The sequence below is a fragment of the Somniosus microcephalus genome, chromosome 17, assembly GCF_052327205.1.
Source record: "Somniosus microcephalus isolate GS21.2 chromosome 17, FLI_Smic_1.0, whole genome shotgun sequence".
In the NCBI taxonomy this organism is placed as follows: Eukaryota; Metazoa; Chordata; class Chondrichthyes; order Squaliformes; family Somniosidae; genus Somniosus; species Somniosus microcephalus.
In genome coordinates this window covers 69,038,699-69,047,381 of record NC_141003.1, presented here as the reverse complement: position 1 = coordinate 69,047,381, position 8,683 = coordinate 69,038,699, and positions in this window count along the sequence as shown.

Here is an 8,683-nt window from a genome sequence, read left to right as displayed (position 1 = left end):
ACAGTCGAGGTACATTCCCACAAGGGGGAAAGGTAGGGCAACAAAAGCCAGAGCTCCCTGGATGATGAAAGAGATAGAGAGTAAGATGAAGCAGAAAAAGAGCACGTATGACAGATGTTAGGTTGAGAATACAAGTGAGAATCAGGCTGAATATAGAAAGTTCAGAGGGGAAGTGAAAAAGAAAATAAAAGGGCAAAGAGAGAATATGACAATAGATTGGCAGCTAACATAAAAGGGAATTCAAAAGTCTTCTATAGGCTTTAAAATAATAAACAGGCAGTAAGAGGAGGGTGGGGCCGATTAGGGACTAAAAGTAGACCTACGCATGGAGGCAGAGGGCGTAGCTGAGGTACTAAATGAGTACTTTGCATCTGTCTTTACGAAGGAAGAAGATGCTGCCAAAGTCATAGTGAAAGAGGAGGTGGTTGAGATACTGGATGGGATAAAAATCGATAAAGAGGAGGTACTAGAAAGGCCGTCTGTACTTAAAGTTGATAAGTCACCAGAACCGGATTGGATGCTGGGGGAGGTTCAGGAGGAAATCGCGGAGGTACTTGCCATAATCTTCCAATTCTCTTTAGATATGGGGGTGGTGCCAGAGGACTGGAGAATTGCAAATGTTACACCCTTGTTCAAAAAAGGGTGTAAGGATAAACCCAGCAAATATAGGCCAGTCAGTTTAACCTCGGCAGTGGGGAAGCTTTTAGAAACGATAATCCGGGACAAAATTAACAGTCACTTGGACAAGTGTGGATTAATTAAGGAAAGCCAGCATGGATTTGTTAAAGGCAAATCGTGTTTAACTAACTTGATCAAGTTTTTTGATGAGGTAACAGAGAGGGTTGATGAGGGCAATGTGGTTGACATGGTGTACATGGATTTCCAAAAGGTGTTTGATAAAGGACCACATAATAGGCTTGCCAGCAAAGTTGAAGCCTATGGAATAAAAGGGACAGTGGCAGCATGGATATGAAATTGGCTAAGTGACAGGAAACAGAGAGTAGTGGTGAACGGTTGTTTCTCGGACTGGAGGAAGGTATACAGTAGTGTTCCCCAGGATTCGGTACTAGGACCACTGCTTTTCTTGATATATATTAATGACTTGGACTTGGGAGTATAGGGAACAATTTCAAAATTTGCAGATGACAGAAAACGTGGAAGTATAGTGAACAGTGAGGAGGATAGTGATAGACTTCAAGAGGACATAGACAGGCTGGTGAAATGGGCGGACATGTGGCAGATGAAATTTACCGCAGAAAAGTGCGAAGTGATACATTTTGGTAGGAAGAATGAGGAGAGGCAATATAAACTAAAGGGTACAATCCTAAATGGGGTGCATGAACAGAGAGACCTAGGGGTATATGAGCACAAATCATTGAAGGTGGCAGGACAGGTTGAGAAAGCGGTTAAAAAATCTTATGGGATCCTGGGTTTCATAAATAGAGGCATAGAGTACAAAAGCAAGGAAGTTATGATGAAACTTTATAAAACACTGGTTCAGCGTCAACTGGAGTATTGTTTCCAATTCTGGGCACCGCACTTTAGGAAGGATGTGAAGGCCTTGGAGAGGGTGCAGAAAAGATTTACAAGAATGATTCCGGGGATGAGGGACTTCAGTTACGTGGATAGACTGGAGAAGCTGGGGTTGTTCTCCTTAGAGCAGAGAAGGTTGAGAGATTTGATAGAGGTGTTCAAAATCATGAGTGGTCTGGACAGAGTAGATAGAGAGAAACTGTTCCCATTGGCAGAAGGGTCGACAACCAGAGGACACAGATTTAAGGTGATTGGCAAAAGAACCAAAGGCGACATGAGGAAAAACTTTTTTACGCAGCGAGTGGTTAGGAGCTGCAATGCACTGCCTGAAAAGGTGGTGGAGGCAGATTCAATCGTGGCTTTCAAAAGGGAATTGGATAAGTACCTGAAGGAAAAAAATTGGCAGGCCTACGGAGAAAGGGCGGGGGATTGGGATTAGCTGAAGTGCTCTTGCAGAGAGCCGGCACAGGCTCGACGGGCTGAATGGCCTCCTTCTGTGCTGTAACCATTCTATGATTTTATGATCTAAATTCTAATTGAATCTAATTGCGCCTTGGGACGTTTTACTATGTTAAAGGAGCTATATAAATACAAGTTGTTGCTGTTGTTGTTGAATGGTGGAACAGGCTCAAGGGGCTGAATGGCCTACTCCTGTTGCTATGTTCCTGTGTGTTATAAATTCGGTTTGACCGTAGATACTTTCTCAGAATCAGTGGCGTGATTCGCTCCCGCACACAGGCAGAGAAAGCACATTGGTAATATGAGGTCAGAAACATATCTAAGCTGCTTTATTTTACAGCAAGTAAACATACAGAGAAACAGTTCTAATCAGACTCACTGAATTCAATCAGTACAAGGTGTCTTCATATAATAATTCAAAAATATTGAATAGGCTACACCTCCTACATCAGTGCGTCGTCTTGCTCAACTTAAAATAACTACTAATTAGCTGCTTAGCTTCTCCTTTCGTGCCTGGTCAAAGCTTGCACTCATAACTGGCTGTTTGCAAACTTGACAATCTGACTGTCTGTGTCTCTATTTTTATCTCAGTGTTCACACTTCACAACCAGAAGGGTAGGGCTGCCAGAAACACCTGCTGACGATCCAGGATCAAAGACTTCCCAACAAAATAAGTATGAGGTGGTTATCGATTACCAAGACAAGACAACAAATTATACTGTGTACAGGTATACAGTGGTGTTCCCCAGGGGTCGGTCCTAGGACCACTGCTTTTCTTGATATATATTAATGACTTGGACTTGGGTGTACAGGGCACAATTTCAAAATTTGCAGATGACACAAAACTTCAAAGTATAGTGAACAGTGAGGAGGTTAGTGATAGACTTCAAGACAGACAGACAGGCTGGTGGAATGGGCAGACATGTGGCAGATGAAATTTAATGCCGAAAAGTGCGAAGTGATACATTTTGGTAGGAAGAGTGAGGAGAGGCAATATAAACTAAAGGGTACAATCCTAAAGGGGGTGCATGAACAGAGACACCTAGGGGTATATGTGCACAAATCATTGAAGGTGGCAGGGCAGGTTGACAAAGCAGTTAAAAAATCTTATGGGATCCTGGGCTTCATAAATAGATGCATAGAATTCAAAAGCAAGGAAGTTATGATGAACCTTTATAAAACATTAGTTCGGCCACAATTGAAGTATTGTGTCCAATTCTGGGCACCGCACTTTAGGAAGGATGTGAAGGCCTTAGAGAGGGTGCAGAAAAGATTTACGAGAATGGTTCCAGGGATGAGGGACTTCAGTTACGTGGATAGACTGGAGAAGCTGGGGTTGTTCTCCTTGGAGCAGAGAAGGTTGAGAGGAGATTTGATAGAGGTGTTCAAAATCAGGAGGGGTCTAGGCAGAATATATGGAAACTGTTCCCATTGGCGAAAGGGTCGAGAACCAGAGGACACAGATTTAAGTTGATTGGCAAAAGAACCAAAGGCGACATGAGGAAAAACTTTTTTACGCAGCGAGTGGTTAGGATCTGGAATACACTGCCTGAAAGGGTGGTGGAGGCAGACTCAATCGTGGCTTTCAAAAGGGAATTGGGACCTGAAGGAAAAAAATTTGCAGGGCTACGAGGAAAGGGCGGGGGAGTGGGACTAGCTGAAGTGCTCTTGCAGAGAGCCGGCATGGGCTGGACGGGCCGAATGGCCTTCTTCTGTGCTGTAACCATTCTATGATTCTTTGAAGATTAAGCTCCAGAAATCAGGGTTATTTTCATTAGAGAACCACAGACTAAAAGGAGATAGGAGATTTTTAAACTGATGAGGTGAATATATTTTGTCCAGTTGCATAGGTTAGTCTGAATGGATAGTGATGGGAGGACTAGTAGACATGATTATAAATTACGTAAATAAATAGTAAGGTTAGATAATAGGCAGTATCCCCCTCTCTCCCCAACCCTCACAGAGAGTCATCGCACTCTGGAACAGATTACCACAGCGTGCACAGAGGGTGAATCCTCTGCAGTCCTTCAAACAGGAACTGGACAAGTTCTTGAGAGGGCCTCAATTCAATGCGTCGATTGCAGAGTAACTGGAAATAGGGGGTCTCATGAGTTATCAGTCTCCTGGAGCCCACTTACAATTTGCTGTTCAATAAGTTTATCTATTGGTTTATAGCCAGACCTTGGTCTGATAGTGTATATTCCTCCACCTACTGAACTCGATGGTATCATGTGATATATTCCAGTACAATGACAAGGATTCCGTTTGACTTCTGGGTGTCACTGTGTTTACCTAGACATTGGGCAGGTAAAGGCACACTCCGGTCCATAGGGTGCGCAAGGTCCACTTATGGGAATGGCCAGTGACGTTGAACACAATGGCAATGTCGAGCATATACCTTAAAAATTTTAAACTGCTTTACCCAAATACAACTCTACAACCAACACACCAGCATTTCATTGGCGCTGAGGATCAGGGGTAAGAGTTTTGATAGTACAGTTGCCACTAGACTGGAGAAGGGATCAATCAGCCAGGATTCTTGCTTCTGACTGCTAACTCCTGCTAGAAAATCTGTGCATGTGGATGTTGGCTTCGGGTTTGATCTGACTTGGCTCTGATGTCCCTCCCCCACATTCCAAGAGCCTGGCAGCACTTACTGTGTCAACATCTCCAGGAGAGGGGAACAGATTATCTTGAGGAACATACAGCACAAGTAAAAGTAACAGCACCTGTCTAACTAGACATAGTTGCCAACGGTGCTCTCTCCTGGTCTCAAAGACTTAGTCATCCTCCATCAGAGTCAAATTGCCTTGTTGTCTTTTGTATGTTATCTCAAACGTCGCACATACCCAGAAGAGATAACAAGGAATTATAGAAAAAAAGAAAGTACTTTCATTTATGGCCTCCGGATGTACCAACATGCTTCATAGCCAATGATGTGCTTTTGAAGTATAGTCACTGTTGTAATATAAGGACAAGGTGGCAGCCAATTTTTACACAGCAAAGTCCACCAACAGCCATGAGGTAAATGGCCAGATAATCTGTTTTATTTAGTGATGCTAATTGAGGGATAGATGTTGGTCAGGACAGGTGGAGAACTTCCCTGCTCTTCTTCAAAATAGTGCCATGGGATAGTTTATGTGCAGCTGGAGAGAGCAGAAGGGGCCTCGGTTTAGCATCTCATCCAAAAGACCTCCGGCAGCGCAGCACTCCCTCAGTACTGCACTGGAGGGTCAGTCTAGATTTTGTGCTCAAGTCTCTGGAGTGGGACTTGAACCCACGACCTTCTGACTCAGCGGCAAGGGTGCTACCCACCGAGCCACGGCTATCACCTTATGGAGCAATTTCATTGGTCTGTGTGGTTCCCCATGTGAGCAGGGATGGGGAATATTAGTTGCTGTGCAATCCTAATAGTGGGCAGGCAGGTCAGTCAATGAACTTGGTGAAATTAATTCCCAAAGTAATATATTGCATACAGCACTCTGAGCGCTGAGATATGCTTGAGAGGTGTCATTTCATTGGGAGATCTGATGGCTGGGGGAGGAAGGAGCAGAGGACTGGAACTTGCACTTTATATGGCGCTTTCATCACCTTAGGATGTCCAAAAACACTTCACAGCTAATGAAATGCTTTTGAAGCGCAGGAAACTTTCGATTTACCGGCACCTAAATAACTGGAAATCTCGGTTAACCGGCAAAATTCAGGAGTAGGTTCAGGTAACTTTTATTACTTGCCTTCCTCCATTTGTTGCTGTGCAAGGGTGTGGCTGCAGCTGTTGCTAAGCTACAGAGACGCTTGCAACTTGTGGCCATTGTTCTGAAGCTGTTGCTAAGCAACAGGGTTTGTTGAGAGCTCCGTATCTTTTACTATAGCTTTCGGTTATCCGGAATTTTTGATGAACCGGCACCACGTTGGTCCCGTCCGTGCCGGATTTTTAAAAGAAGTCCTGTACAGACACCGTTGTAATGTAGGGAAGGGGAGAGAGATTAGTGCTGGATGACCATCTAGTTTCTGGTGTCCACACACACACAGGATGAGGGAGAGAGAGAATTGGAAACAAATTAGATTGCCTTACATTTTGTAAAGCATATTAAACTCAGTGGACACGGAGATAACAAATAACTGGTGACGTATAACTTATGACTGGGATTGATGTGGTAGTTCGCAATCATATCCGGTGCTGTTTTAATAATACTCTGGGTACAGCGCAGGTACAATTACACACATCTGTCTGGGACCGTAGTCACTGCTGAATTATCTTGAATCATAATAAATTAGACAACAACTAATGCCAGCATATTCATATCGATAAATACATTTATATTTAATCTGTCTAGTTACCATTTCTTGTATTAGATGGCTAGTCAGTTGTTCATATAACCTTGTAGGGCTATCAGACAAACATTCAGGTACGTTAGCAAAATACTGCAGATGCTGGAAATCTGAAATAACAACAGAAAATGCTGGAAAAACTCAGCAGGCCAGGCAACATCCGTGGAGAGAGAAATAGAGTCAACGTTTCGGGTGCCTGGCCTGCTGAGTTTTTCCAGCATTTTCTGTTGTTATTCAGGTACGTTCCCTGGCCCCTAGTATTGGAGGGGCACAGTTTAGTATGTAATGAGGCAGGAAAAGGAAATGGATCTTGAAAGTCAAGTTACAGGGACTAAACTATGAGAATACTCTGGTATTGTGGCACAGATAGCAAGCAGGAGCAGTGCAAGGTGATTACCTATTATTCCCATTTTCACTGCAGTCCAAGCGCTATAAACCATTGTGTTGTAGGTGCTAACTTGATGCCAACCCTCATCCACCCCCGGTTTATGGTACCGCAGCTGAACTGGTTTCAGAGCCAGAGCTCAGATGTATTTATTGCAGCCTTTGGGCTGCGAAGACCGCAATCAGTCGGCAACAGCTCGTGTGTTGCGTGAGCAGTCAGCTTTGTGGACTCGTGTCCGTGCGACTGGCGCAGTCCTCTTCCTACCCGCTGATTTCCCCGACCCCTTGCGCAAACAACATGGCAAAGGGGCTGGAGAAGCTGATGTCCGTGCGAAGAGCAGGTGTCTGGCAGCTGGGTGCATCGTTTCAAATGCCAGCCTGCCCTGATTGATCGACCAGCTTTAAATCCATAGAAATCCGTGTGCTGAGGGCAGGGGGCGGAGGGGGCGATGGGGGCGGGATTTAGCTAATACTGTGTAATGGTGGGGTGAGTGAGGGATAGTTCGGGGTGGGGGGGGTGGTGAATGATAAAGAAATTTCGCACAAAAACCAATTGAGTTGTGGACCATGATCCCAAAACACTAATTAAAAATCCTGCAACAAAAAGGAATTAACTTGTTCAATCACCTTGAAGCAGTGGCCATGGTCAAAGACCTTTATTCAGGGCTATTTTATCTGTTCTATGTTGTACTTTGTGTTGTCAGCACGTTTAGGTCTGGGCCAGCTCTCTTCAAGGTAATCGTCAACTTTTCCAAGTTGGCATGTGTGAACAAGATACTACTCAGGGTGCCTGACTTAGTACTGGGCCCTGTGAGGTATTGGGCACTGTGCTTGATCAAGTGAGATAGTGAACCCTGTACCCAAATGAATGACGTATTATCCAGTAAGTACCTGATCCTGTATCCAAGCCAACCAATTAGGTATTAGATGTTGGGAGGTGGCAAGAAACTGAAGGGGTGCTGCACTCATAGGGAGCTCGCATCGGAGAACTGGGGCTACTTTGGGAGCACGGCATCGTGGAATTACCCCTTAGAACTTTAGTCATTGATGACACTGAACTCATTAGCCTTTCAGTTTAATGAGGGTAAAAAATGTTTTGAACTATTTAAATGGAGAGAGCGTGGCCTGCCATCAATAACAGTACATTAATAGACTCCCAATTGCTCCGGGAGTAAAGTGCTGGGACTTCTACCCTCAAGAATCCAGTATCCATGACATCAGAACATTCAACTTCCACTGGCAGTTCCGGCAGCAAAGTATCTCTATTCAGTGCCCCATTTTCCCCAGCTAATTCTTGGTCAGATTACCATAATCTGGGGAAAGCAGTCGGATGAATCCCTGGACCATAAAAATAGCACCAACTTGTCAGCTGGCCTGTTAGTATCATGGCCTACAGGGAGGTTCAGAGTCCAGACCATTCGTGAAGAAACAAACTGGTATAGAGGTACAGAATCCAATGTATCGTTGGACAAGTATCCAGTGCCTCGTTGGATCAGAATTCAATCGTACACGGTCAGTACCCTTGTTGGACTGGATACAATCCCTTCATCGTCACTGGGTCAAAATCCTGGAACTCCCTGCCTAACAGCACTGTGGGAGCACCTTCACCACACGGACTGCAGCGGTTCAAGAAGGCGGCTCACCACCACCTTCTCAAGGGCAATGAGGGATGGGCAATAAATGCTGGCCTTGCCAGCGACGCCCACATCCCATAAACAAATAAAAAAATACCTCACCGAGTCAGCTACAGGGTTCAATAACTCATTGGGTCAGTTACACCTGATACCTGGTTGGATTAGATACAGGAATGAGTATCTGACTCGATACTTCACTTGATTAAGTGCACTCGATTAGACATAGGTGTTATTCTACGAGTCCGCACTGCAGGTGAGAAGCATCGCCCATCAGCAGCGCTGATCAGAAATCCGGCCATGCACTACCCACAACCTTTCTGGTCAGAAACCATACGCAGCTT